The sequence below is a fragment of the Schistocerca cancellata genome, chromosome 3 (genome assembly GCF_023864275.1).
Source record: "Schistocerca cancellata isolate TAMUIC-IGC-003103 chromosome 3, iqSchCanc2.1, whole genome shotgun sequence".
Lineage (NCBI taxonomy): Eukaryota > Metazoa > Arthropoda > Insecta > Orthoptera > Acrididae > Schistocerca > Schistocerca cancellata.
In genome coordinates this window covers 310,636,059-310,644,055 of record NC_064628.1, presented here as the reverse complement: position 1 = coordinate 310,644,055, position 7,997 = coordinate 310,636,059, and the positions used below count along the sequence as shown (strand labels likewise).

General features: G+C 43.9%; 1 pseudogene; it reads left to right on the top strand.

Annotated features, from left to right (window-relative positions):
- Positions 1 to 2,742: 2,742 nt before the first annotated feature.
- On the top strand, positions 2,743 to 2,860 carry LOC126177478 (5S ribosomal RNA; annotated as a pseudogene).
- Positions 2,861 to 7,997: the final 5,137 nt, after the last annotated feature.

The window sequence follows — 7,997 nt, the reverse complement described above, 5'->3', positions numbered from 1 at the left end:
TAATTATAAATGGTACGGTTTGTGAGATTGCGGGGGACTATTTCCGTCATCCAGCATCACGTACGGGATAAACAGTTTTAACTTTGTCACAGGGAACGTTGTCTTGTCAGGAAGGGTTTCTGGAGTTATTACCAGTGCAGAGTCTGACATATTTGAACTCCACGTTAAACCCACAGTTTCTGGAAATATTGCGTTTCTTTATTAACGGACAGGCAGGATCTATCACGGTTAATAAAGTATTGGAACACGTTCGAACGCTACAACAGCATCGGAGCAACAGGATAATGACAGTGAGCATTTCAGCCACAGGGTGTGCCGTTTTTCGATTTCTTTAGAGTATAGCTTTGCAGAGAATGTGGAAACGTACACCAGTGGAGGAAGTGCCAACACATCAGTTTCCTACAGCATGGGTAACCAGTGTAAACAGTGTACAGGTGTGGAGTTAGTGTTTTAATATTCTCGTTAGCTTTAGACTGTAGAATGTAAGTTTTGTGAACAAGGTATGTTTACGCAGCCACCGCCAACGTCTGTTTTATCTCGATTCGGGACGAATATTGTTGAAAGGAGGAAGGTGCGATGCACTACTGTCAGTCCTAGTCAAGGAAAAGGGAAATTTTATCAAAATTGAATGAAGGCGCTTTTGGGCGATGAAATCTGGGGCCGCTGGCAGAGTGTGGTAACAGAGGACAGCCAACAGGCCAGGCAAGGTAAACATGGCACCCGTGGGCACGGAGCTTCAACAGAGTTATTGCATGCACGATTTGTTTTGAGAGGACAGCAACGAGCCACGAAACTGCAGTGTTGCTTTAAGTTTTTGCGATGTATGAGGCGGGGCACTAGGCCAGGGCCAAGAGTGGCTATTTGTAAATAGCTGATGTGTGGGAATTTATCCCTGCCATAGTTTCTGTCTTTCTCTGACACTACATCAGAAGTGCGGCAGAAACCAATATAAATAGATGGGCAATTTTAGCTTGACAGAGTGTGCCAGGGCAGTCGAGCGTCAGAACGGACCTGTGCTGGTCTACGCTAATAGGGGCCGGTCTGGCAGCAATGTTACAAGTATTCTGCATAAACTTGTACTTTGTTTCTATGTACTTGTCTGAGCTATATTCCCACTCCGGGGACACAACACCGGAGCAGGACGGAACGGCCTGGAATTTGGAGGTCGCATGGTCTGCCTGAAAGAGGGCAGTGACAGCGGTCAACAGCAGGTCCAGGAGGGGTTCGGTTCCACTCGAGTCTATGGACCATGTTCGCTTCCCAACTGGCGTGCCGGGGACCGAGCGAGGCGTACGCTGTGGGAGGCGCAGCAGCACTGCGACAGCACCAGAGACGGCGGCGGGTGTTGCCATCTGGCAAGTACCACTAGCGGCAAGTTGAGGCACAGCGTCCAGGAGAGTACTGGTTCGAGTCTGGTCCTCTCCTGGGATCAGCAGCGGGTCGAGGGCCACAGGTGACCAGTACACCCCTTCGTCCCAGGGTCGGACAGAGCAGGCCAAACGGGGCAGAGGGCGGCGAGCACCAGGGACTGTAGGAGTCTCCGGAATCGCGGGCAGCAGCGCGGCGCAAGTCGCAATGCATCGGCGGACGGTGGCCGGGAGAACGGCGGCCGACTTCCATCGGCGGGCGGCGTTGATGACAACAGAAGCGGCGTCGGCATACCAGGAGGCTGCTGAGCAGGCTGGACTCGAGGGACATCGGCAGGCGGCAAGCTAACACTACGCTTCACCATGGAGTACTGTAAATTAGCTGATTAAAGGAATGTTACCGAATACCACTGTATCACTCTGCACTGCCCCTCGACGCTCTTGAACTTGCTCGGCCTCCTGACGAAATACGGTGCGGTGGGTACTGGCTTCAGCTCTGTCATCTGGAGTCCCGGGTTCGACTCACCAACCTCGCAATAGGACATTACTTTTGAAATTTCATCCTCAAATTAATTACAATTACATCAATGGTCATAAGTAATGAATAAAAAATTTACGTAGATGTCGCATCAAAGAGAATGGTCATACAGAGGAAGTTAGAAAGACATTTATAGATAATATTGATAGTAATGTCACAAACATATTTTATTTCCATTTACAACTTTTTTTTCAAACAAATGAGTGTCATCAGTAATAACTGAATACACGTATGTAATTAGATCACTTTTCTAATATTTAAATATAATCTACCTGTAGGTTACATATCACAATGGAGTTTCATGCTTGTAGATTACGAAGAGAGAATACGTTAACATGATATTATTTAACTGTAGGAATGACCCTGCTAAAGTCGTACCGTTAGTGTCACTTATTAACGGAAAATTTTCCCACACACTATTGTACTAAAAACAGAAAAATGACTGGAATCAGAAATGAATAACAAAGAATACTAAAATTGTAGCAGGAATATGTATTGCAGGAACAGGCTAGAAGATACTGATGGTCGTATGTGATTTGCCTTAAAAGTCACAATAATGTCTAATCAGGTTACGATGATTGCAAGCATCAGTGGTGGATCAAACATGATTTACCGGGTGCTTTTGTAGACTACCTGTTTCAAGAGTTTAAGTGGCAGAACTATCCGTAGGAAGTGAAATGAATACTGGATAATATTTTTGTGGCCATACGGTGTTGACAGGAGAGTTTCAAACGTTACTGTTAACCCTGCTGTTGTTCCTGGGTCAACATGAGCAGAAAATAAATTTATGTTCCTGTTACTAAATTAAATGTAATGTTTGTATTTATTTCTATTCAAGCCAACGGCCTTACTGCAGTGGTAACACCGGTTCCCGTCAGATCACTGAAGTTCAGCGTTGTCAGGCTGGACTAGTACTTGGATGGGTGACCATCCGGTCTGCCGAGCGCTGTTGGCAAGTGGGGTGCACTCACCCCTTGTGAGGCAAACTGACGAGCTACTTGATTGAGAATTGGCGGCTCCGGTCTCGGAAACTGACATATGGCCGGGTTGAGAGGTATGTTGACCACATGCCCCTCCATATCCGCATCCAGTGTCTCATATTCGCTGAGGATGACACGGCGGCCGGTCAGTACCGTTGGGTCTTCATGGCCTGTTCGGGAGGAGTTTAGTTTTTATTTCTATTCAAAACTACATCACATAAAACCTTGATTTCTGATTTTTCGTAATTGAAATCATTAACTTACGTGTTTTGTGTCATAATGACCTGACTGCTTTTAATACCCATTTCTACAGAAATTTTATTGACTTTCACATTCCATCGTATCAAAATTCTTGTGTGTATCTTGTACACAACCATGGAGGTCGCTGTTTGCTTTGGCAAAAAAAAAAACAATATGTTGCTGAAGATGTAAATGCTGGAGAGTAAGAAATCAGTCTCTTCTGATTCATTGTCGAAGGAAGACGTTATATTTTCAGTTCTTGCCGTAGGTAGTGGTGTATTGTTAACATGGCAAAATATCGCCCAACTGAAAGTTAATGAGAAACAATAGGCAATGCATTTGATAGTGGGGACGATATATCAGAGGAAGAAACCCATACAGCTGAAGACAGCATTCACGCAACATCAGATCGAAGATCATGCTTTCGACAAGGAGGTAAGTTGTGACAATGCACATGCTATAGAAATAGTTCTATCGAAAGATAAGAACATCAGTTGGAGAACGGTGCTGTTTACAAGTCCTGGAATGGCGTACAGTGCAAACATAATCAAAGAAACACCTGGTCCAATCACATATGCTACGTGCAGAGGAAATGATATAAAATGTGCTTTCCATGTTGTTGTTGTTGTGGTCTTCAGTCCTGGGACTGGTTTGATGCAGCTCTCCATGCTACACTATTCTGTGCAAGCTTCTTCATCTCCCAGTACCTACTGCAACCTACATCCTTCTGAATCTGCTTAGTGTATTCATCTCTTGGTCTCCCCCTATGATTTTTACCCCCCACGCTGCCCTCCAATACTAAATTGGTGATCCCTTGATGCCTCAGAACATGTCCTACCAACCGATCCCTTCTTCTGGTCAAGTTGTGCCACAAACTCCTCTTCTCCCCAATCCTATTCAATACTTCCTCATTAGTTATGTGATCTACCCATCTAATCTTCAGCATTCTTCTGTAGCACCACATTTCAAAAGCTTCTATTCTCTTCTTGTCCAAACTATTTACCGTCCATGTGTCACTTCCATACATGTCTACACTCCATACAAATACTTTCAGAAATGACTTCCTGACACTTAAATCTATACTCGATGTTAACAAACTTCTCTTCTTCAGAAACGCTTTCCTTGCCATTGCCAGTCTACATTTTATATCCTCTTCGTCCATCATCAGTTATTTTGCTCCCCAAATAGCAAAACTCCTTTACTATTTTAAGTGTCTCATTTCCTAATCTAATACCCTCAGCATCACCCGACTTAATTCGACTACATTCCATTATCCTCGTTTTGCTTTTGTTGATGTTCATCTTATATCCTCCTTTCAAGACACCATCCATTCCGTTCAACTGCTCTTCCAAGTCCTTTGCTGTCTCTGACAGAATTACAATGTCATCGGCGAACCTCAAAGTTTTTATTTCTTCTCCATGGATTTTAATACCTACTCCAATTTTTTCTTTTTTTTTTCCTTTACTGCTTGCTCAATATAGAGACTGAATAACATCTGGGAGAGGCTACAACCCTGTCTCACTCCCTTCCCAACCACTGCTTTCCAAGTAATCGTGAATAAAACCCTCTTCAGTACTGAGCTGCCAACGGCTTATATAGAGGCCCTGAACGAAATGCCTTTCAGTACTGAGCTGCAAATAACTAATATAGAGGCCTGAAGAGTGTACTATGATAAATGAGAAGATTTAAATGAAATTACATTAGAGTCATATATTGACGTATTATTGCTTGCTGGTGTTCAAAATTCGTATGGTGAATCATCGAGCAGCCTATTGGATCCAGGATCAAGTAGAGCAAGTTTTCCTGCTACAGTGTCATTAAAGAACTTTTATCACATCTCTCGAGTATTACATTTCGATAATAAGCCTGATCGGCAGGTGCGAAGAGCAAACGGCAAACTAGCAACTTTGAGGGGCTTACGGGAACAGTGGGTGGAAATACTAGCAAATTTATATAATACTGGATGAAATTTAATGTTGGTGAGCAGCTAGTGGATTTTACTGGTCAATGTCCATTCAAACAATATTTTCCAAGCAAACCCACGAAGTACTGGATAAAGATATTGACACTGTGCTACAGTGCTAGTCATATTCTCTAAGAACATAGGAAAACCACTTGGCATAGCATGTGCGAGAAACCAAGGTTTGCGTGTTGTCATGGACCTGACATACGCTCTAAGAGGACAGTATGTTACATATGATAACTTTTTCATTCCGTATGTTGGGTCAGGGTATGTTAATGGTTGCAGTTATAAAAAAGAAAAACAGGAAGAAGACATCACTGCGCAAATTATCATGCAGTGATGTCCACAGTTCAGAGTTGTATTTAATGAAAGATACCACAGTGTCATCCTAAATCCAAATATAAGTAAGAACGTTGCATTGATGAGCACAACGCTTAATGGTAAAGAAATAAGCAACAGACAAGGTAAAAAGCCAAAACCGATATTAGACTGCAGTACCACGAAAGGAGCAGTTGACACACCCGACCAGCTTCCTGCCACATACATGTGCAAGAGAAAAACCAGTCGTTGGCCAGTAACTGTAGATTCCAATGTGCTTGACGCTATTGCCTACAATGCTTCTGTACTGTGGAAAGATGTCAATTCAGAGTGGAAAGGAAATAATCTTCACAAAAAAAATATATATTCCTCGAAGAACTACGACGAATTCTTGTTACTCCATACACTGAAGCCAGGAAACGGTTGCCACGAAATGCAGCATCCATTGGTATTGTAAGGAAGACAGAAACAGAGGAGAAGTCGTCAGGCTCTATAACAAACTGTAGCACCTCAAAGCAAAGCTGCAAACGTGACACATGTAAATTTTGTAGTCCTAGTTTTGACAATAAGACTCGCGTTGTATGTTCAAATTGTGAGAAACTTTTTCGTAAAGATTGATCAATGACCCGATACAGAAGAAATTGGTCTAATGAGGTTATGTCCGGAAATGCATGGTTTCCAGGCTAGAGACCATTTACTCAGTCATAATTTGTTAGGGAGACTGCGGTCTAATTCGCGCCGTACCGTGCAACCACAGTCACAGTAAGTGTTGAAAATAGTTCCCGTGTGCCTCGACGCATGGTTGTACGTGTCGTAGCAGGTTCTGTGTCACACGTCCACATTGGCCAGGCTGCATCCGAACAGTATCAAAGGCAGCATGAATAAGCTGCTCCAGTGTCTGCACATATGGAATGGGTTCCTCATATGGAATGGCCCCATAACCAGAAATCGGGTGGTTGAGATCCGGTGAACGAGCAGTGAAACCTGGTAGTCAAGGAAGGCAGGACTCGGCTACGGTTGTGGACGGGGCCGTAATCAGTTGCTATTGGTTCCCCTTTTGCTATTACACACATTTATTTTAAAACAGTAATTCCAGACTCAGGAATAAATTAAGAGATCACACATTATTAATGAAGGAGTAAACAAATGTGTAATTAATAGTGCTTTCAGTGCGCTACAATTTGCCAAATGAGCATAAAATACAGACATAGAAAATACTGTATTAAAAACAAGCAATTAGAATTTTAAGGCAAATAACGCCGAGAGTGTCAATTATAAAAAATTTAACAAACATACTGTAAAACAGCAATGCAATAGCAAAGTTTAATTTAAAAAGACAGGCAACTGATCACCAAAAGGGTGAGACAAAGTGATGGTACACTTGGTAGCACAACCATTTAAACTTGCTGTAACACCACGAATAGCAATTATATTAAAAAATTGAGAAACATTTCAATAAGTAATACAATAATAAAACACACAAGGGCCATTCACAGACGCTGCTCCAGGAATCGGCCTCTTGTTAGGTCCGGCAAAAAAAAAAAAAAAAAAAAAAAAAATACTTCCGCGAGCGATGAGATAGGCAGGTTACCTGACGTCAAATAAACCAAATGCAAAGATGTAAAAATACGCCAAAGTTGGAACCAGCGGTTTGGACTCCGCGTGCAGAATACTGTGCTTAGAATGCCCGGAACGAGAAAGGAATCACTATCACCAGAGTAGAAAAATCGCCAACCAACCTACAACCAAGAAATCTGTCACCGGACAACAGTGGCAAGGTAAGGAAACGTACACTGCCGTTATATACACTAAACCCAAGGGCAGGTAACTAGGGTGTTGGCGGCCACGCGGCAGGAAAAATACCGCTGGTTAAACTTAACAAACAGTAACAAACTGAATGCAATAAATAGTAATTAGAAGTGCAGGAAAGCTAATCATATCCGCCTTCCCCAAGCACTCCACTCTCTGCTCTTCGCCTCGGCAACACTACGAGCAGCAACACGAACCCAAGTCAGTAGAGAATCGCAAGACATCACAATGGTGGAGGTTTCTCTACCTGCAGCCAAATGAACTCAACTTAAAGCTTGCAGCATCCGGTTTATGACGAGGTCCTGCACCCTCGTGGCAACAGGCCTTCACTCCGGCAGTCAATGGGCGGCGCCAGCGGCTCCGGCGTATTCTCGCAATGCACGGACCTGGCTCCTTCTGAGTCCCCATCCGAACAGCCCACTGACACGATTCGGAAGAGCAACGACGTCGACACAGTTACTACATATCGATTACCGCTGCTGCTGCCACTAGCAGACTGGCAAAGCTTGCGAAACCAAGTGGCGCCAGTCAACACGAGACGAAGACAAACAACTGCAACGATGTCAACTAAACGATACGGCCAGGCCTCCAACACGAGCCGCAGCAGGGCTCATGCTGTCCATCAACTAGACCTCCTCGTCCGATCCATCGACCGAGGAGCACACTACTGTGATGCGTCCGGACGTTAACGACGAAGTGGACTGGAGCACCAGCATGTCGCAGCCACGTAACCTTCGAATCAACAATGGCGCTTTTTCCAGCAGGAGAGGCAAAGTCACCCG